General features: G+C 40.5%; 1 long non-coding RNA gene across 1 annotated transcript; it reads left to right on the forward strand.

The window, feature by feature from the left end:
- The first annotated feature begins 598 nt into the window (after window positions 1-598).
- On the forward strand, window positions 599-8,535 carry LOC121107884. Its single transcript, XR_005842278.2, has 3 exons — window positions 599-831; window positions 1,972-2,006; window positions 2,663-8,535. It is a non-coding gene; the product is annotated as an uncharacterized LOC121107884 (long non-coding RNA).
- The last annotated feature ends 14,644 nt before the right edge of the window (window positions 8,536-23,179 follow it).

A 23,179-nucleotide genomic window follows, 5' to 3' on the forward strand; every position in this document is an offset into this window, starting at 1 on the left:
CTGTCTGAATATGTGGATGTCATCAGAAAGAGTAAAGAGGGAAGCGGTGTGAAGGGCTTAATCCCTTTTGTATTTATTTTGCAGTTGTTGGAAGTATGAGTGCCAGCCAGGAAACACAGTCCCATATTGCTGCTTTCTACACTAAATGTAGATTAAAAAAAAAAGAGAGTTCCTGCCACAAACCACTTCTAATCTAAGTATAAGGCACAAATATCCTCTAATCACCACCCACGACTTATGAGGTGGGGAACCTCCTGTCTACATTAGAGAAGTGCCCCCTTTGGCAGTCTTGGCAGTGCTTGCCCATTGAAGTGTTCTTGTGACAACCATTCTCATTTCAGGTGCCTATAGAAGCCACCTGATTGTAGGAAAAAGGAGGAAGCCAGAAGCATCCAAGAGTGCTTATAATTGCTTGAGCAAGTAGCTCTCCGGCCTTGCCCCAGCAGTGCTGCCCATGACGCACCCACTACCACTGCCACTACACGTGGGGCTTCCTCCAGCACTTGGCCAGTGTGCAGGAATCTGATGTTTAGAAAGCCATTTTCCTGTCCGTATAAACAATCCGACTACAATAGCCTGATTCCTGGCTCCAAGGCCTCATTTAAATGTTGGTCAGTTGAGGCCTAAATTAACATTTAATTAGTAAACTCATTACAAAGGCAGGAAGTCTCAGACTTTCCCTTCATTCTCTTTCAGGCCTCTGAAGGAAAGAACCAGGCCCGTCTTTGGCTTTTGATTCAGCAGATGAGTTTGTTTTCTTTTTGTTCTCTCTCCTGGCTACCCTCCACCCCCTTCTACTTTCAGGACAATTTCTTTCCCCGAAGCAGACAGGTATGACCTGAATATGTTGAATATTTGGCTGGAAATAATCTACTTAACATAGGTATTTCTATCTAAATTTCACCCCTGGAAGGCTTCCTCAGTGTTGCTGGGAGCTAGAGGAATGGTGGTTTTCAGGTATGCTGTGTCACCTGCATTCACAAGTCTTTGTGGTAGAGAAATTTTCAGAATAGAATGATTTTTTGTGTGATGTTGGAGGGTTAGGTCCGTTTTCTGTGACAGCCAGGTGAAATACATGCTCTTGAGCAAGAAGGGCAAATGGTGAGAGTTATTATTATCAGGAGAAAATTCCAAGGCAGAAGACAAGACCAGACTGTCCATGACGAGGTACCTTGCTGGGGACATGTGATGGGACTGGCAGTGCAGCTTTTTTCCAGCATGGGAGAGAGTCTATGAATTCAAACCAGAGATTATCTGCTAGGATGTCGCTCGTCAATCTGTAGGATATAGGACCCTTCCCTTGGCCACCCAGTTGCTTTTCAAAAGATAATTTGGGAAATAAAAATTACAAGAAGAACTTGTTTTAGACAATTCTAAAATAATTGGAAGTCACTGATTTGGAGCTGATAAGACAGACAATGTCATTAATGCTCTCTCAAACTCTTAGGCTATTCTTAAGTAATTTATTCACCTGATCATTCTCTGGAGTAGAAAAAAAGCAAAGAACTCAGAAAACAAAAACCAAAACAAGCCAATAATTGAAAAAATAGGTTTTAAGAAATGCTGATTGCTTTTCTCTCAGTATCAATTCTCCATTGCAGCACAAACTAGAATGTAAATAAGGTGCAGCTGTTGTGATATGTTTTGCATTTTGTCATATATGAGGAGAAATTCAGAAAGTAATCTTCATATTTCTCAGAAAATGGAGATCTGTACTGCTAGCTGTGCTACTAGACATGTAACAGTTACTCTTTCTAAAAAGTGCTGCTGGTGTGCACAAGCTGCTTGAATAGTGAGGCTTGTTGAATTGTCTCTCTTACCTACCTTGCCTGAAATCATAATGATCCCTTTCATGTAATTTGGCCATCTAAAGATCAAATTGGCTTTGGATCAGTTGTTTTATTGCATATGTCTTTAATTCATTGCTTTGTCAATGCTATATCTGTAACATTTTTCTCCTTTTGTTTTCAGAATTGGAAGGAAATAATTGACTGGTAATGATTTATGTGAGTGTCTAGTCCTGGTTTGTTTTGGTTTTGCAAAAGGGTTAAAAGACATTTATTATCAGGCAGAGAACTTCTGTGTGCTTTGACAAGGACTTGAGACAGCCTTCTCCTTCAGAGTCTTTCACAGGTCTCTGAATATAGACTAGTTAGTGAGGCCACAGTATTTGTGCTAGATATCTAGGTCAATATTTAGCAGAATTCTGTTGGAGCATCCTGTTTCCCCTGTATTTCAGTAGCAAAGAGAGAGAAGCTACTGCACTCCTTTATACAAGGTGTTTACCCCCATCCTATTCCACACTAATTCCACTCAAACAGATCATGGAATGAGAAATCACTTCAGTCCTTTTTGTGTCCCTCCCATTGGTGCTTTAAAATTTATTCTCTAATACCATGAGCAGTAGTTTTGGGAATGATACAGAGGGTGCAGAGAAAGAATAGGAGGGACTTACGGTCCTTTGCTACCTTCATTGATTCCCTGTGGAATAATTTGACCAGTTGTGTTCATCTATAAAGTAGAAAACAATAACTTGTATATCTTGGTAGTAAATAGATGAGGGTCAGTAGAGACTAAGAGGAGATTACTTTAATATTTACCAGTACACAATATGAGAAAGCTTTTATTTATTTTTTCTTTCTTCATTATCTTCATTTTGAAGATCTTGCTCCAGAATTTCACTGTAACAGGCATCCTGTATCAGAATGCTCTCAGTAAGTACTAAGCATCCTCTGTTGATGGGATGTGAAATAGAGGTTTCTACATATGTTGGTGGTTGAACAAACAGCTTATATGACAGATCAGCTTTCCAGACCCATCCTTCATTTGTGAATCACGCTGTATCAGACCCCAGAGAAGGAACTCAGGTCATATCATCTTAATTCTCCTTCCTGAAGCACTAATTTGTCCCTTATAGCTGTAAATAGTCTTATATAGCCAGCTCAAATGTAGATGCAAGCATGAAATAAGACCAGATATATCCCACACCTCACCTAGGTGCCTGCATAGTCCAGAGCTTCCTGCAAGCATCTGAGTTACTGTACAAGCACTGACTGGAGATCCACATACATGCCATAAAACTGTGTTCCCAGTTTTGCATACGTAACCAGACCACAGTGTAACAGTTCAATGAAAAAGGTATGAATGAACAGTAGAAGAATGACCCAGCTTGCTGATGGTATCCCCAAGAGAATTTGCCACTGTGCTTTAGAGGTTAAACCTCCTCTAAAACCAGCTTTCTTTCTAAATTTTATTTCTTATTGCCAGAAATAAATAAACTCTGGTGCAAGGTTACTGGATAATAGGTTGAGCCTGTTGGTTTGTAAAACACATGATTCTCCAAAGCAGCAAATGTCTGGCTTCAAAACATGCACTTCAAGAATAAGAATAAAATCTTACAAGAATCAGTTCAGCTATTTTTTTTTAACTTTTAATTAAAATCAGGAATAGAAATAGAACAGCCCAGAGTTCATGACCTGTTCAGGAATGCAATTAGCCCATAAAAATCATGATTGGGATTTGTTGCAAGGTAGAAACACAATCCCTTAAAAAAAAAAAAAAAAAAAAAAAAAAAAAAAAAAAAAAAAAAAGCCCCTTTGCAAAGTACCAAATGATGGAGAAGGACAAAATAAGGGAGAGATGAGCTGTTTTTATTTTAACCCAATTTCCCTCCCTCCTCAACCAGAAAAAGCTGTAAAAGAACAGACACATCACCTCCTGTAGTCAAGTTTCACAGCAAACAAGAAGTTCCGAGCAAATCCATGATGACTTTTATCTCTCTAAGTCTAATCCCATGATAAACCTCTTGTTTCCTATACTTGATGTTCCACTATTTCACTAGTTGTGAATTGTGATGGCTCACGACAAGGGCTCACATTGTGGATGGCTCACAATGAACAAACAGAACCTGACAGTTTCCTTCCTTAAAGTAAACAGAGGTGGTACTTAGACACAGTTCAAAGAGTTTAGCATTCCCAGATTGGCTATTATTACTCTTTTGGTGGGCAAAGAGACCCAGTACTTCATTCTAGTAAAAGCACCTTTTTTTATTTTTCTCCTTTCCCATTGTTTTTTACTGGCAGTTCAATGACTACACAGTTACCAAGCATGCTTTTCTTTTACAGTCTTCCACTTTTCCATGCAAGGTAGTCTACACATTTACATCACTGCTTGTTTACTTCTTTCTTCTTTTCTGAGAAAAAGTCATGCCTTTTGTATTTCTCATAGAGTTTTAACAGTGGTCCCTCTGTCCTCAGAGCTGTGTGGTACTAGATTGTTACCAGCAGAGCAAAGGATTATATGTTAATAATAAAGTGACGTCTACAAGGCCTTTGCTGTGAAGATTTTTGAGAGTATGAGGTAAACCTACAATACCTACAAATTCTCCTTTTTAGTCATTAATAATCACAGATTCTAGGACATCTACAATGGAAATGAGCTTTTTAAGGGATCTTAAGTACCATCATCTACAAAGATCTACAAAGAGTTCATAAAATATATGCTGTGAAAAAGAGTGTAAAGTAAAATACATTTGGTATTCTGAATTAAACTCTTGTTTAGAAACTCCTTCATCATTGAGATCTGTGCTTTTTTCTATGTGAGTGTAAGAATATGCCTATAGTGCCGTAACCTTTGGTTATACACCAAGAGGATAGGTGGAAGGGAATTTGTCTCCTCTAACATTAAATATCAAATATAGGACTAATGTACTGGAACAAATCCAGAGGAGGGTGACCAAGATGGAATTCCTACTGGAATATACAGCATAAAAGGTGAGGCTGAGCGTCCTGGGTCCTAGTCATCACTTATCTTATACCACTAGTTAATGCAGCTATGGGAACATGCAGGGACGACAGCCACAACCTTCTCAGAGCTGCACAGGAAAAGGTTTAAGATAACAGATGCAGGAAATTGCTAAGATATCAGTTTTTTTTTTTTTTTTTTTCTCCTTGAAGGTGGTCAAACAGTGGAATAGAGATCCAATGAGGCTGTGAAATGTCCATCTTTAGAGATATCCAAAACTTGATCAGATGAGACTATTTAAGTTCAGTGATGACTCTGCTTTGATTGAGGAGTTGAACCTATGATCTCCATATAACTTTTCAAAGCCAAATTATGATTGCATGATTTATCACAATAGAAAGATAGCTTTATTGGCTCCCTCTGTAAAGTGTATTCCACCATTCTAAAGGTATCTCATTTTGTTGTGTGTAATGGTCCTGACTTGTCTGTTTCTTTCTCTGTTGACTATAGGAGTACTCTAGGAAGTACCTTAGCATAGTAGATGTATAAACTCAATTGAGATAAAATATATTCCTAGTCATCCAAGTCTCAGTTGCCAGTGCATAGGAATTTTGAGCTTATTGAGACACTCTGAGTATCTAAGCCATCTCCAGATGCTGGAAAATATGACACAGGGCTTCTCAAGTGACACTTGGCACTTAATTGTGGGCAGTGAAGACAAGCTCATGTTTTTAGATGGAATAAATCCAGGTCCAGGTGTCTTCCCAGTAAGAATGTAAAGAAAAAAATTCAGCTCTACCTATTTTTCAGTGGCAATTTGGACTTCTGCTTTGGGCAGGCAATATTCTAAGCAGTGAATAAAGGCAGACATTAATATATTGTTAGGTACATTATACAATGGTAGTGCTCTGCAGCTCCCATTGTGATAAGTGTAATTGAATTTTTCCAGGAATTGAGTTATTATTGCTATGTCCTCTAATTAAAAAAGTGTTTCTATTGTAAAAAAAGAAAAGAAAAAAAAAAAAGGAAAACTGAAAACTCTTTTTTTTTAGATGGAATACTTTCAGAGGTTTATTTTGGAAATGTGAAGGTTTTAAAGTTCTTGACAAAAATTTCCTGTTTTGCACAGAAGGTGCATGCCTCTTCTGATAAAATACATGTGACTCCATAATTCTCAGCTTAGTAATGATAGGAGAGAAATGCTTTGAACACACCAAAGGAGGGATCTCTGTAATGAAACCAATTCATTTTTTTGGCATAGAAATCTTTGTAATTTACAAAATGCTCTAGAAAGGCCAAAGATTCAGAGAAACGTAAATACTCAAGGTTTAAATTTGAAAGTCACAATGTGCTTGAAGGAGAAATAGAACATTTGCTGGTGCTTCTAGACCTGTTGCAGGTAAGAATAAGGTGATGGGTCACTAATTTTGCTGACACTGTGCTGAGGTTAGGACTTCAACAAATGTTTTTGATTATCTCACTTGGTTAGAGGGTGTGAGCAAAAAAACACAACCAAAACAGCATTTCTAATCAAGAGAGAAGTGATCGTGGTACTCTTACACCATTTCAAGGTTGTCTTCATTTGTTCACATTGCTGTTACCATGATATGATGGTATCTTGAATGTGTGAAGTAGTGTTGGGTCAGGTTTGTTGACACTGGTGACAAAACCAGGGAAGGGGCAAACTGGGATGCTGTGGCTATGAACATCTTAGTTGTCTTTTCCAACCTTAATGATTTTACAATTTTGTGATACACTGTAATCATCCCCTTTCTATAGCTGAGTAAACTGAGGCACAATGAGGAGATGCTAACCAAAGAGCTTTACAAAGACACGGCCTACAAGAGAAGTGAGTTCTCCTGATTCCTCAGCATTTGCCTTTTAATCACCAGACCATGAATCCTGTTTGCTTTGTTTTCTTGGGTTTTGTGCATGTTTGTTTTCCTCTTTCATGTTCCTAATGGTGCTGGTCCATAGCAGGCAGTGGACAGCTGACAGATTACAGGAGGTGCCTGGCTGAAATGGGAGGCAGGATGCTTCACCAGCTCTGGGGCTATTTAACATTTTCCTACCCTGTGGATCTGGGTCCCTCCCACTCGTGCTCATATAACATCCCCGGGGCAAGGACAGCAATCACCTAAATGGAAAAAGGAAACATTTCCTGTGCCTTTAACTACTTTTAGTGCAATTTGGCAGCTTCAAAGAAAGCAACGTGCTTAGTTAAGAGTCAGCCAGCACTTCATAAGTATCTAGAAACCCGTGATTTCCATGCACAAATCCATTAGAAGAAGCTGCACTGTAGGAGCTAGGAAATATTTCCTGACCTCCACAAGGTACAAAATATCCAAAAGAAAGTGGTTTTAAACAGAACACCTGGGGTTGGTTTTTACCCTCACTTCACAGAACTTTATATTAGGTTCCTTCTGCTTCATTTGTTATAACGTAAGTGCACAGGCACCAGTGAATCATCTTCACTTTCATACCTCTCTGTTCTTCCACAGAAAGCTCCTGTTAGCAGATCAGAGAAAAAGAGACAGAGCAGGACAAGGCCACCAGCACGAATGCTGGAGGAGGCTCTTGCCCTTTCTCTTTACCTCACAGGTTCTGCAAAACTGTTAAACCACAGTCCTGACTAGTTTACAGGCAGGGAGGATTGGCCTAAGCCAGTGAGGTAAAGCTTTACTGCAACTGCCTAAAGTGTGTCTGTTGGCACTCCTATTTAATTGTTGCATTTTCCTCCTTTCTTTTTCCATCAGCATATCCAGATCTTATTTTTGGCGTTATGGTATCAGAAAAGAAAACAATTCTGTGTGCATAGCAAAATGGCTTTGATAACACTGAGAGATGCTTTAAAACCTTGTGTAAGAGTAATTTCCTGATTTGATGTCAAATGCAGTTGTGTATCTACAACTGAACTTTAGTGCAGATGTGATTTCAACCTCCACTGAAATGACTTAGAAATGTTCTTGGGTGCAAAAAGCTAAAATGCCTTAAGAGTGGTACTTAAATACACCAGCCCCAGGAAGAGCCTCAGTATACCTTAAATAACCCAGTAGGTCTTTCAGGGCAGCAGACAATAACTGATTATTACTGGTGCTATCCTGGTGTCTCCTATGGACCAAACTAGTAGACAAAACTCCACTGTACTCAGTGTTGTACAAAACCAGCTTGGACACAGGTCCTGCTGCAAAAAGCTGAGAACAGAAGCTGATTTGTGTCCTGGCCAAATAAATGGCCATTCCTTGGAGATCAGGGCACCACTGCCATGTATCACTCATCCCTATGTCCAGGCACAGATCACAAACAGAAAAACTCCTTCAGAGCTCCTCTGCACATTAATTTCTTGAATGTAGGCAGTGAGATACAGATCCATGACCAGGACAATAAGTAATGGCTTCAAGCTATTGCAGGGGAGGTTCAGGTTGAATGCTAGAAAAAACTTCTTCATAGAGAAGGTTGTGAAGCATTCTAACAGGCTGCCTGGAGAGATGGTAGGGTCACTGTCCCTGGAGGTATTCATGAAAAGGAAAGGCACAGAGAGACATGATTAGTGGGAATGGTAGTGGTGGGTTGGTGGTTGGACAGGTATATCCTAGTGGTCTTTTCTACAACCTTAGTGATTCTACATTTCCATGACCATATACCCTCTTCAGGACATCAAGAATATTTCATCATGCTTATTTGTGGGGCTATTTTCTCTCAGCTTTAGGGAAATGTAGCTGATGCTGCAAGATAAAAAATAATAATAAATGGATACAGACCAGAGAGCACCTGAGATGTCTGTATTATCTCTGGATGCCAGAGGCAAGGCTCTTGCTGGGATTATTCTTGTATTATTTTGCCACTAGAGATTCTAATTAAAATACAAGCCCTGACTGAGCCAGGCATTGCTAACATAGAAACTCTGATCAAGAAAAGCCATGATTTTAGGTCCTGCTGTGTTAAGGGGGGCTGTGCTGGTTTGGGTAGGTCTTAGTGAAGTTAGAAGGATGAAAAAACAGAGAAAAACTGGGTATGAGTGCTGGAGACCCTTGCTCATCTGGCTCACCTTCCTCAAATGAAGCAAGATGCTGGATGAAACATTTTCACTCCTTTCTTTCCCTTCCCTGGGGAAGGAAAAGAGTCAAGCAGCACTTGGTGGTGAGAGACTTCATTGCCCCCAAAAGCAGGAAGATTTCACTTGGCCCTGGGAAAGATACAGTGTCCCGGCATGAAGTGTGCAAGGGAAGACGCATGGTAAATGTCATGGGAGCTGTGGATCAGCTGGGTGGTGGGTGTGAAAGAACAAGAGTGAGGACAGTCCTGCTGAAAGGAAATTCCATGAACGAGGTGTTACTGAAGGGCTGAGTGGCCTTTTGTCAGCTTCCTGCTGTTTAATGGGTGACTGGGGAGATGCGTGTGGCTTTTAGCAGCATTAGAGGCATTTTAATTCTTCCACAAGCTCAAGAGGGAATGAGAATGCTCTGGGTTATTTTGTCTGTTGAACGTTAGTGGTAAACACTTTTTCATGCTTTTGCTGATCTCATATAGCCATCATTCGTCCCTACTGGCCAAAGTATTGGTCTGTTGGCCAATAAAGAGCTGTCATGTCCATCAACCTACTGGGTTTATTTCAAGCTGTTCTTGGAGTATTTCCCATCAAAGTGGCAATCTGCTTTTTTCCCCACTGTTACCAGTGGAAATTTCATGTTTGAAAGGGACACAGATTTTGCTTCAGTGTTATACTCTCTCAGTATAATGGGACGTTAAGGAAAGTTAAGGAAGTTAAGGAACTTTTTTCTACTGAAAACCTTCAGTGGAAATCATTCTGACCTTTCTTTTCTTTTCTTTCTTTTTTTTTTTTTTTTAAAGGAATGTTGAAATGAAAGTGCTTTCCATTTGAGTTGTTTAACCTCAGTAAGTCCTGAACACCTCAGCCATTTCTGAAAATGAATCCAGATCCTTGAAGGGACACAAGTGCTCCTCTGCCTTTTAGGATGAGACTAAGACTGCTGACTTCTCTAAGACCTACTAAAACACAGCAGAACCTTCAATTACAAAGCAGGACCTAATATCATAGCTTTTATTTGTTGGAGTTTGTATGACAGCAGTGCTCAGCTCAGTCAGGATTTGTATTTTAATTAGAATCTCTAAGCGCAAAATAATGAGAATAATCCCACTAAGTGCATCAAGCTCTTGTTTAGCAGGGTTTCAGGGTTGTCTGCCTATTCCAGGAGTTCATTGAAGTCATACCTTGCTGCGTCCTCAACAAAGATGTGTTGGCTGTGTTGTGGGTTGCATCTAACATGATGGGGCACTGGGGCAGAAGGGAGATGCCAGGATGAAAATGAATGTCTACCATCCAGAGAAGAAAGATGGGTCGGGGGCAAAGAAATGAAGCTGCTGCGGAGTGTGAGGTTTGTCGGGGCTTCTTTTGGGCAAGAACACCCAAAGCTGACACAAAATTATGCAGTATTTTCCAGAGCCAGAAATTCCATACTTGTTTTCAGAGAGCAATCCTTGGTTGATTAGCGCTCCTCTGCTTACCTACATCATGGGAACATGTCTGAGGTTTCTGTTCATAATATTTTTCTTTGTTTTTTTTTTTTTAATTTTGCTTTTCCAAGCTAAGAAATGCAAGAAGAAAATCTGAAGTGCTATATTACACTTTTACTCCATCTTATTAAAAACAAGACAAAACAAACCTAACGAATTGCTTATAGGAATAAGTATAGCAGCTCTTTAGAAATGACTGAGAAAGTGTCAGGCTGCAGTCAGCCGCAGAAAGCACTGATGGTGGGAGTGTATGACAAGGTGGAGCCTGGGGGTGGAAGCTGCAGTAGGAGAGAAGGTCATTTTGTTGACTGTGACTATTGACACCATCTGAGGATCTGAGTGTCTATAAACGATGGCAATGCTAAAGGTCACAGAAGACACTCATGAGGACTGCTGGATGGAAATAATTTTCTTTCCACTACTCATAAAAGTAGAAAACAAAAAAAGAGAAATCAAAAAGTGTGTCTTCTGCTGATACAATAAGTGCACTACATGCTCTGCCTTCTGGGAGCCCGTTGCTCTGACAATCCCTTCGTGAGCTGTGATCTCTCATTTTGCTCATGCTAAAAGTACAAAGAGCGTGACATGAGGAACAATTTGAAATGGATACTCGGGGCACTGCATGTGATGGCTTACCTCTTAGATGGAGAAAACAGCATTTGGAAACCGTTTGGAAGAGCTGAGCTGCAGAAGAGAACTCAGTGCCCTCTCTTCTGCAGCTCTGAGGTGCTGCTGAGTGATGGGGAGGAAATATTTTAACTGTGAAGACTGGCAGGGTTTATTAACTTGGACTCAAATGCACTAATGCCAGTCGACTTTCCACTGCATGAGGCTGATTTTATCTGTGCATTGTTAAATATGCCAACCAGATGAGTGCTTTTGCTCATGTAAGAGAAAAGTCCCAGTCAAAATCCTGTCTGTGAGTGCAGCCGGGACTCACAGGTGCAGGTTTACAAGGAGAGAGGAAAGAAGTGGGCTTTATGTTCTCATTAGCCTCCATCTCCTTTCCTTTTTGGCCAAAGCTCCCATCCTAGCTATGAGGCTTTTTTCCTCACATTAGCAAAGCATTGCTCACAGCACTGCTGTGGAGAGATATGGACAGAGAGCAGAGCATGGGCACAGAGAAATCCCCAGTACATGAAGCAACCTTCTTCCACTGACTGGAGTCTTCTTCTTTCTCTTTGTATTAAAACACTAAGACCAGATATCTGATCTCCCTCCCCATAATAATAACACTGCCTTCCTGGCTCCTGTCTAGGATGCTAGCTTTTTCTTTTTCTGTATACACCCCACATGCAGTTTGCTTCCCAGTCTCCTGAAGGTAGCAGCTATGATCATGTCCCTGATAACACTTCAGCGTTGATGGCTTGACATCTCTGCTGTTGTTCAGGTTGGATTTTAGGAAAAATTTCTTCTCAGAAGGAGTGGTGAGATATTGGCACAGGCTGCCCAGAGAGATGGTGGAGTCTCTGTTGCTGGAGGTGTTCAAGAAAAGAGTAGATGTGGCACTGAGGGACATGGTTAGTGGGCATGGTGAGGATGGGTTCATGGCTGGACTAGATGACCTTAGTAGTCTTTTCCAACCTTAATGATTCTAAGATTCTTTGATTCTATGATTCTATACTGGAAGCAACCGATACTGTACTGCCAACATATGCAGTCTATCCTTAAAGGAGAAATGCTTGACAGGTTTGTTTTTCTCTAACCCTTTTTCCCTGCTGTGAGTAACATCTTCTCTCCTCCCCCAACAGGCACATCAGCTATTGGAAGTCAATACCTGGAGCTCTATGTGCTTTTGTCAAAATAAGGAGCCATTTAAACCTTCTTCAATTCTCTTCGATGTTTCTGAACTACCACCTGCTTTTCATTGCAGATGTGTATCATTGCACCTTATTATGCTGGAGAACTTGGACAAATTTTCCTGTAATTCCTTAGAAAGATGCCTTTTTACATCTGGACATAATGTGGGGGACAGGATGAAGACTGGACCCCTTTTCCACTGAAATGAAGAGAAAGGCTATGGGTTACACTTGCTAACTGAGCAGTATAGCTTTTCCCTGTTCTGCCTTACATAGCCATTCCCAATGAAAGACTGTTTTGTATAAACGCAGGAGAAGGAGGCAGGGACCACAAGTGCTTTAGCCGAAATTCCTGTCACTATAGGACATACTCTTTTTCACATTATCACAGAACCACAAAATGGCTGAGGTTGGATGGCACACCTAGGTCCATCTTGTCCAGAACCTGTTCCAGCAGGGACACCCCGAGCAGTGTACCCAGGATCATGCCCAGATGTATTTTGAAGATCTCCAAAGAAGTGACCCCACAAATTTTCTGGGCAATCTTTTCCACTGCTATATTTCTTCCTGAGATCTTTATGCCAACCTCAGTGTACCTAACTACTGCAGGTTACTCAAAGCACAAAGCTGGGGGGAGCTGAGCAGAAGAAGATGCTTGTGTTTGGCCTACTGCCTTCTCGTTCACAGGCTTCAGCGATACCTTATGACTGCAAAACAGGCTGCTCTGGGCTCTATTCATTTCTATGCTTTAACAGGGAGGCACCAAAAGAGAATTTTCACTGTTCTTTGGTTGCATACTCCAGTGTTGTACTTTACACCAAAAAAAAAAACTGTCCATGCCTGTCTACTGTGTGCACAAGGACTTTTGGCCTGTTGCCCACTAGTATGGAAGAAAAAAGTAAGGCCATAAAATGCTCTTCTTGTCTTTGGCTAGTATTATCACTGAAAAATATGCTTCTGCTTTTTTCTTTTCTTTTTTCTTTTTTCTATTTTCTTTTTTCTATTTTCTTTTTTCTATTTTCTTTTCCTTTTTAAGGTTACAGAGTGATTTCTGTGTTATGATGGAGTCAGTTCACAGTGCTAAGTGCCAGAATTGTGGTTAATTAGTAGCCAGTTTAGGAAATTATGTTATCATTACCTCATCCTTTCTTAGCTTAGCAGCTTTCTCCTCTTCCACATCCCCTTTCTGTCCTCTGCAACATTTTCTACCCAAGGATATAATTTTTCTTAATGACATCCATGTCACACATATAAACTCAAATCTCCTAAACATACCCAGCACCTTGTTTCTCCGGTAGTTTGAAATCCCACTTGAATTAACTTTTTTTTTTTTTTTTTTTGGAATGGATACTAACCAAAGAAAACAGCCATTCCTCCCCTCCCCCTTCCCTCCCCCCCCCCCCCCCCCCCCCCCCCCCCCCCCCCCCCCCCCCCCCCCCCCCCCCCCCCCAAAAAAAAGAGTTGCTCTATCCTTTTTTTCACCGTCCTGGTTTTACAGGCTCTTGCCTATGCATCTCCATACCAGGCTCTGGGACTGACACTGGGTTGACCTCTGTGCACCCCTTGTTTGTTGTTGATGTGCATGCTCACTTTTGCCCTCTGCTACTCTTCCACAAGTGAAAAGCAAAGGGGAAAACATACACAAGGGAGCAAACAAGCACATCCCCACAACAAGTCGTGGCAGTATATAGAGTTAGAAACTACAAGAGAAAAAGGGATTTTCAACTGGTGCACTCTGTAATCAGAAATCTGCTATTCAGGGCAGAGAAGGAAGGGAGATGAGAGTTCAGAAATTGACAACATGGATTTACTTGTCTTCTGTTCAGTTTTGCACTAATCTTGGCTTTGTCCAGACCTATTAAGCACCTCAGGATGAAAACCCAGGCTAGATGCATGGGAGGAGCAATTCTCTACCAAGTTTTGTCTCAGAATGATATGAAAATGTTACTATCTTCTGTTACTATCCTTCAAGATAAAGTCAACTACTTCTGAATAACAGATTTATCAGGGATGGAGTTATTTTCTTTCTGTGTCCTCCCCAGCCCCTTGCAGAGACTTGGACCATCTTGGAGAAGGGTGGCTGATGTGGAAATCTCTGGAGCACAAAGCTCTGAGCAATATCTGGAGCACAAAGCTGTGAGCTTTGTGAGTTTGCCAAAGCTGAAACCAAAGATCTGAACTGCTTTCATTGGTGTGAGACACATATTGTATAAACAGGAACAGAAACATCATGGGTTGCTCTTGCTGTGCAATATTAAAACATTCAACCAAATGTGGATTTTATTTTCTTTTTCTATCTCATCTTGTTTCTGGTTCCCTTTATCTTGGTCTCTCGTACAGTGAGTGCGTTTGGCTAAATTATCTCTGTTGCCTCATGTAAAAGGGATTAGATCTGGATTGCAACGTTTAGGATAGCACCCCACATATTGCCTCTACTTCTTTTCTCCTCCAACATACACCAGTTTTCTCTTCTCAGCTTTCACACCTTTCAGGCATTTGCAGAATGGGTAGGGCTGGCTCACACATTAGTCATTTCTTCACCAAACTGATTATATGTTTTTGCAGATTTTGCCTGCCCTAAAAGCTTCCGCTGCTCTTCTCTGCACCCCTCCCACTAAACATGGATATGAGGGGCCTGGAAATGCATGTGATAATCCACGCAGTTTTCCCACAGCTCATGGAGAAGGACTTTTACTTCCCAACAGTTATCACAATATTGAGACTGGCCAAAATCACCCAGGCTTTTGCCATATCACATTTCAAGGCAGAACTATCTGTGGCCTCTCAGGCAGTCTTTAGGCTAGGGAAATAGGTTGTGTTTGACAGTAAATAAATGCGTTACTGAATTTTAAACAGGACTTTGCACTGAGGATAAATCAAGCTTCAATTCATATGAGCTGGCTGTAGTCAACACTAGCAGTGGGGTGTGTGGGAAACTTTAATGTATGAATTTCTTCCATATATTCACCACTAACTCCTGTTGAAAATTGCATGAGTTGAAACATGCTAAATTTTTTCTAGACATGTTGTGTCTTTCACTGAACATCTCCCCAGATTTGTTCTGACTAAACTCTATATTTCAAAGGTTCTTACTGGTAAATGTGTTTGTTTCTGTTTAGCAAGGAGGAATCTCCTGTCCCTCTGCTGCTCAGGTAATGCACCTCTCAGGGCAGTTTTCTGCTGTGTCTCCACTGTCCCTTGTGATTCAGTGCTACGGAGGCCCCAAAAAGAGGACCTGTGGAACACTGTAGTAGAAGCACAGGACAATGTTTCCAGGGGTCTCACACCACTCTGCTTCTCCAGGATGTTACCATCCATCCAGATCCTTCAAACATCCATTCTCCTGTAAATATTATCCTAGGCTGGATGTGGCTCTGGGCAGCCTGGTCTAGTGGTTGGCAACCTGGCCTACAGCATGGGGGTTGAAACTAGATGATCTTTGAGGTCCTTTTCAACCTAGGCCATTCTATGAGTATATGATTCTATGATTATGCTTCTGGGGTCCCGTGCTGCCAGGGCTTCATCCTCGTGGTTTTCGTAGTGTATTTTATAATTTCTCTATCATCAAGTATGTAGTCACCATCAGAGCATGATGGTGAGAGCTGAAGACAGCACTTCAGCTCTATGGAAGAAGTGACTTTAACCAAGGAGAGAAAGTCTCTTCCCTTGTTTGCTGAGGAGAGAGAAACCATGGGAATCTCAGCCAGGCCAGAGGCACAGCAAGGTGCTGTGGGACCCAGGCTGAGAGTCAGCTCCCAAGCGTGACCAGAGCCAGAGGCAGTATCATGGCATGTGGGCATCTCCTCTGCTGACACACCCAGCTCTACTATGTCCAACATGCCCTGAGGACACAGCTGAATGCCATAATAAATTGCTGGTATAGATGCCCTGTGACTAGTCAAAGGTTTGTTTTAAAAAACCTAGTTTGGAAGGTTAGGTTGCCCAGTAAAATTCAGATGTTTGTTCCCATCTTATTTTGTCCATAAAGAAAAAGAAATTGACACAGTTTTTTCACTGCACGTGAACCTTCATGCTTCCCTGCTTTTCTATCTGCAGCCTCTCTCCACCAGAAGCTTCAAATGCTTCGAACTGGCATCCTGATGCAAAGCAGAGCTATTTCTTTTTTTTCCTATTCAACACAGGGATTGCTTCTGAGAGTAGTTATCTTTTAAGACTTGGATTCAAGAGATGCTGCACTGTGGTCTCAGCTTATTTCTCACACAGCTGGATGTGTATCAGGCATGGTGTGCATCAGTGCTTTGAACAACACTTGACTCCTCAGATAGCCACGCTGAAGTCAAAGGCCATCTTTGCTGAGCGAGGTGTTATTTCCGGAGGGAAAGACACATCTGTACACTTGCTCAGACTGTTTTGTTTTGAATCTCTTATAAATATCCAGCTTCTGGGATGAGATTATTATCCGAGAATCTCCTCATTTTTTTCTTTTTTCTTTTTTCTTTTTTCTTTTTTCTTTTTTCTTTTTTCTTTTTTTTTCAGCTTAAGTTGTTTTTAATCTTCATGGTGGTATGCAACCTAGAAAAAAAAATGACCGTAGCCACAGAAGGTAAATTAAAAGATCTTTGAATTCAGTATTTTGCCTTAAGACTTCTAGGTAAGCTTTCAATTTTTTACACCTGACATCTTCACCTTGCAGACATACAGCTCTAAGCACTGATGCCCAGTCACCTCTAAGTGAGTCTAAGGCCTGGGATTTGCAGTGCTTTGCTCTTTCCTACCCATGCTCTAAGGGCTGATTTTAAACGAGTTGAGTTAAATCAGAGAAAAATTTCCCCTGCTGGAGACATTCGTAATCTGAGGTAAATGTCTGGACTGCCTTCATTTCATTTGTTTAATTGAACCTCTTGATAAGATGCCTGAGTTAGGCTAACATGGTACAAAGACCCTTAAGTTGCTTCTCTCTATTTTCCTTATGTCACCATTGGTCAAATGTAAATGTGACATAACTTACTTGCCTTTATCAGCTACTATTACTGCAAGACAGTTAAAAAAAAGAAAAAAAAAAGAAAAAGAAAAAGAAAAGAAAAAAAAAAGAAAAAGAAAAAGAAAAAGAAAAAGAAAAAGAAAAAGAAAAAGAAAAAGGAAAAGAAAAAGAAAAAGAAAAAGAAAAAGAAAAAGAAAAAGAAAAAGAAAAAGAAAAAGAAAAAGAAAAAGAAAGAGAAAAAGAAAAAGAAAAAGAAAAAGAAAAAGAAAAAAAGAAGGTGACATTAAACCAGCTAAAAAAATCTCAAGAGACCTGTCAATCAAGAAAGATATTTACTGAAGCTTCTATTGACCCATATATGCTCTTATCTAGAAACCTTTATCTTCTAAGACAATGTTGACTAACAGCTTTTCCCTTACTCTTGTTTCTATCTTAAAAGAATAACAAATAAGCTTAATTCTTCACAAAATCTTTAGCAAATGCCTTTTAAGCCTAACACAATGGTGGTTATTTTAAGAAGGACGGCTAAGCACTGCAACACTTTTCTATTTTTCTGTCTTCGTTTTTCATATTGGAACACTTAATCATAGTTAATCTTAGCGCACAAGGAAGACACATTAACTTTGTTTGCACAGGACTGATATAAAAGCTTTCAACTCCTCCATTCCCTTCTTCGTCTCCCTGGTAAGCTGCACCATTTTAAATAACAGATAAAGGAAATGCTGCAGATTCAATGATACAGTATATCCTTGCTCATATAACTGCAGGGACTTGACTCTGCAAGCAAAGTTACAGCCTGACAGATGAGCCAGCCAAAGCTGAGCATCTGCAAATCCCATGGAAGGGTCTGAGCCAAGGAGAAGGGCCCATCTTATAAGGGTGTATGAAAATAGTTGCTGAGAAGATGCCAATGCAGGTATGAGGAGAGCAACTCCCTGTACAGTAGAGGTGTTCAGACGTCTCCATTCTCTGCAGACACAAGCAGGCTTCATTGTCAGTGTTGCAGCCACTTCCCAACATTTGTCTGAGTGTCATTGAATCAATCATAGAATCAGAATTTTGAGTTGGAAGAGACCCTTAAAGGCCATCTAGTCCAACTCCCCTGCACTGAAAAGGGACACCTACAGCTAGATCAGGTTTCTCAGAGCTCTGTCCAGCCTGATCTGTTCCCTCTCTGTATTTTTCTTCAAAGGCTATAGCAATGGTTTGCTTAAGAGTCTTGTTTTAATAGGGTTTTATTCTCCAAGGAGGTGAAATTAAGGGCTAAATCTCAGCTTCACTGAAGTCAGTGAGCCTGAAATGAATAGAATTTCTTTTGGACTGATTCCGAATCTCACTGTGGAGGGTAATGGTAATTTAAATGCTTTTTATGGCCTCTTTACTCTGTCAGAGCAATAAAAGGGGGCTTAGTCTTTGGCTACACCCAAAAGTTGTCCTGCTTAATTATCTTCAAATAGTAAAACTAATAAAAACCTTTGCCTGCTCCTTGCCTCCTCCCTCACACCTACCAAAGCAGATTTGCTGGTACAAATGTACTGATGTGCGGGATGAAGGGAATTAGGCTACACTGGCTCGGGGGTTTTGGCTGGAAGAAGATAGCTGTATGTTAATTAATTAAGTTAGATCTTGCTCCTGGATTTTTTTGTCTGATCTTATGGGTGATCTGAGGATGAATTCTGAGATGAGGATGAATTCTGGCCTATTGCAGCTGGATGTACGCTCTGGCCACATTATGATCCCAAAGTGAGAGCAGACAGAGATGTGTGTAGAGACGTGTGCCTTTGTTTGCAGAGACAAAAAGTCTGGATGTGTGGCCCAGAGGAAGTGTTATTGCAATAGTCCCTAATGAAGACATGTGGGAATCTGGGCTCTGGGATATGGCATAATGCATATCCTTGACTTTCTCTAGGAAAATCAGTAGGTATAAAGAAGCAAGGATTGAAGATGAGACATCCCATGGCAACTTTTGTAGATGTTAAAACACAAGGAGATCATCCTTTGCTGACTCTTGCCAGTTCTGCATCCTGTTTTGTGTTTGCTAGAATCTAGTAAAACACAAGGAGTAGGTGTTGTTCCAACATTTTCCATCTCCGTTCAGGCATTTCTGGGAACTATTCTCAGAGAACAAACTGAAAAACACTGTGCAGTTTTTGTTTAGGAACCATTTTGTTTCTCTATGAAGTGCTGTAGTATAAATGAATGTGTATATATATGCAAACAAATACATAAAGAATATTTGTTTGGTGGTCAGAAGAAGCAAAGCTGCCCTTGCCCTTTCATCCTGAGATGAGAGGACATTAGATCAGGCTAATAACCAGCTAGACTTATTTTATTGTTATTATTTTAAATAAAAATAAAACAAAGAATGCTTTTTCTTGTTGCTATGTTTCAGTTGTACTATTTTATCATAACAGCAATTAGGTACAGGAGACTGGTGCAGCCAGTACACTAAACAGCCATCCAGTAGACTCAGAAGCCTGAAAGTAAAAAGATCACACTCAAAGTACTTCTCTATGGCAATAAATAGACCATGGCCCTCGTGGTCAGTGGTACAACATGACTCATATTTACAAAGACTCTCCCTGTTCCATGTTACCAAACAGTTTTGCCTCCTCTGCAATGTTCACTTTCCACATGTATGTATTCAGTGTCCTTTGAGGTGCCCCAGGACACATTTTGCCTCCTCATGCTGTTCCCAAAGACAATATGTCTTCCATAGATCCCTGCTCATATCTGACAATGTGGTGCAAATATTAGGGATAGTCTACGGTGTCACTTGGATGTTGTTGTGTGGCCAAGGGAATGAAGCTCCTAGACATCATAGTCACTAGTGACAACTCAGTTGATCAGTGGGGTAAATAAAAATGTCTTCTTTAAGGTGAGCTCAGTACATTTTTAGAGGTCATTCTAGCATTGCTAGACCCTCACCAATTACAGTCAGAGTTCGCAGGTTAACATGTAAATATCTAAAGTTAGATACCCTAATATGGAATGAAATTTCACCCTGAATACTACTCTTCCTACTCTCATCCTTCTCCTCCTCTCATCCTCCTACATGAATATCTAAATGCCACTTGAAATGCATAAGCTTGTTCGTGGATCTGACACTGTGTACCTACGGCTCCCTTGTACTAATGAAAGAGTAAATATCAGGGAAAAAAAGAACTAAGCTTGTGAAGCATCTTCATGTATAGTACAGATAAGGCAGAAGAACCCTTTCTTGCTGTATTTCTATTTATAAAGTGCCCTGTTCTGCTCCTTAAGGACAAGCAGCCTTCTATCCTGGGGAAGTAAGTAGGTGTATGGAGATTGTTATTGCAGATATGCTCATTTCTAGCTCTGTGTCCTAATGACGGCACTGTGTGTATCAATTGGTTCTCATTGCCTTTGTTAAAAAAAAAAAAAACAAAAAGCAGAAACAAAACAAAACAAAACAAAATGAAAAAAACAAAAAACAAAAAAACCCCCACCAAAACAGGCTCCTTAGGTTTCTTCAGATTCTCAAAGGAAGTTTTAGTTCATTGGCTCTGGGTATCATCCTATGGTGCCTGAATACTGGTGCTACTGGTTGGGTCTTGGAAGGGATTCAAAGGCAGTGCTGTACAAGAAAACTGCACAGGTCTTGGCATGTTAGATAGTGGTGGGTAGTGGGGTTGCTTAATAAAGGAGTTCAGTTCAAAGTGAAGGTAGAGGGAGTGTAGGCTCATAGATCATAGTACACATGCTAGCCCAGAAATGCCAGGGTATTTCAGTTGTCATTAAAACATGCAAGTACATGAACTATTGGTAGAACTAACCATCCTGGGATGCCTGAGCATGGAGCCAATAGAGGTAAAGCATTTCCAATTTTTAGCAAGTTTGAATGCTTTGGCAAATTGTTTATCTTGGAAATTACTGAAAGTCATATTTATTTAATTAGCTTTCCAGTGTACTGGCAACAGGTCTAGCAGTTTATCTGTGCTCAGACCCCCTCCATGGTAGGTGTTGTTCAGGTCCCACACACTGAATTTTGGAAGCAACTTCAGGAATTATGAACATGAAGGATAGATGGTACATGTCTCAGTGAGACAAGACGTGGGTGGGCTCTTCCTCACCTAACTTGCACAGCCAACACCTACCAGTATCTCTCGTAGCCCACCTGCCAGGCCAGGGCTGAGTTTTCCATAGGGCACAATAAGGATTTTAACACAGATCTGGATGCCTTGTATTCAGAATATTTTTGAAGGAGTCTCAGTTTTTAGGGGATGAGCTGTTCAGTAAAAAACAGACAGAGGCCCTGGGGGCCAGATTTGAACCACCTTCTATATATTGCATATGTATCTCAGGACAAGAAACCAGAAAGTGATTCACATTAATCCAGTCTCCTCAACCTGAACAATCAGAACTGTGAAACACCTAAAATACCCAAATTAGGCACTCCATTATACAGTTTGGAGATAATTAGAATTATATTCCAGTTCCGTGGCACTTGAAAAACAGGGACAATGATTAAAAGAACTGATTTGTTTTTCAGAGGAAAGCGGGGAGGTCTTGACCTTTTCCCTGATGTTATAATCTCCTTTCCATATTTTCGGATGCTCATGAGATAGAAAATCTTTCCTTTTTTTTTTTTTTTTTAAATTATTTTTTTTAATTATTATTTTTTGTATATGGTAAGAAAATCCTTCAATTGAAAAATATTTAATCTTTCATTATCTCTCATTTACATCTATCTCACTACCAACCCAGGAATGCTGGTCTAAACAGCATCAATCTCAAAAAAACAGACAATGAGACAGGGGGAATAGAAATGTGAACCTCATTTAAGACATCAGAGCAGTTGTTAACTGAGCAGTCCAAATTATAATGTTGGTAAATTTTCAGTGCACTTTCACAGAATGAGATACACAATTTAAGAGTGGAGGACTTATTTTGATGAGTAAGTAAATGTTTCATTTCTAGAATGATTTGTTTTAAATAAATTGCTTAAGGTTCTGTTTATAGTCCTGAAGTTCTGGAGCACTGTCACACCTTGCTTGGGTAACATCTACCCTCAGGTACTCTGAGGAACATCTGGGCCTGTCTATTTTTTTTTTTTTATCCAATAACTTGTAGCACCCTTTGCTTCCCAAAGCAGTGAAACACTTTCTCTGAAGTTCATGTTAAAAAGAACTCTACAGGACACAATTCTGAATGACATAATGACAAAAGTGATGATCCTTATAGGCTCCGTCCAACTTGGGGTAGTCTATGATAATTAAACATTTATTTATGTACTTCTTGTTCAGAGGACTTTCTTTTCACTGAATGTTGAGGCTTGTGCTCATGGAGTATCTCAAGGTGGGGAGATCCTGGTGCAGGCACTACCAGAATAGGAAGATGGAGGAGGTAGAACATGATGGAAAGAGAGAGGATCTACTTGTGGTAAGGGTCCTGAATGCTCTTCTGGACAAAGGCGTTTTGTCACAGGATTTCCTATGTGGCACCTTCCACAGCTGGGGGAATGTAACTAGCCTCATCTGGGACTAATTAGTCCAGGTGAAGGAAAACAGGAACTATAAACTGATTTAAGAGTCCTGGTCTCTCTTGCTGCAGTATTCGTCCAGTGATTACTTTAGTCCCCGTGGGAAAACAGAAGGATGCTTGCAAGAAACACTTTTGCCTTTGTTTACTCTTGGTGGCCTCAAGGAATGGACAAGGCTATCCTAGGAGAGCAATCCAGGCTGCCCTTTTCCTCACTGATGCTCCTGCCAATACAAGCATTCTGCATTTCTCAGATCACTGAATTCCCTGAATGTCATATGAGTATCATCTTCTATGATCCTTTCTATGATTTTTTAAAGAAGCCCCTGTTCATCATCTCTGAATGCTGAAGATGAGGTTAATGAAGTGCTCAATGCTCTAATCAGAAAGCAAATAAAAGAGAACACAAAATTGCTCTTTGGGAAAACCTCACTTTTTCTTTTTTAAGGCAGTCTCAGAGTCTGCAGAGCTGGATTCCCTCATTTTTAATGTTTGACATCATTACCATCATCTCAAAGACTTTCTGTTTGGAATTGTAAGCCAGTATTGAGCTTGGCTGGTTATTTTAAGACCAGAGAGGAACTCAGGTCAGACCTATTGGGCCTCATACGTTGAACACAAGACTTGCAATATGTCATGCTTCCTGTAGCTGAGAAGA

Source organism: Gallus gallus, chromosome 1 (assembly GCF_016699485.2).
Source record: "Gallus gallus isolate bGalGal1 chromosome 1, bGalGal1.mat.broiler.GRCg7b, whole genome shotgun sequence".
In the NCBI taxonomy this organism is placed as follows: Eukaryota; Metazoa; Chordata; class Aves; order Galliformes; family Phasianidae; genus Gallus; species Gallus gallus.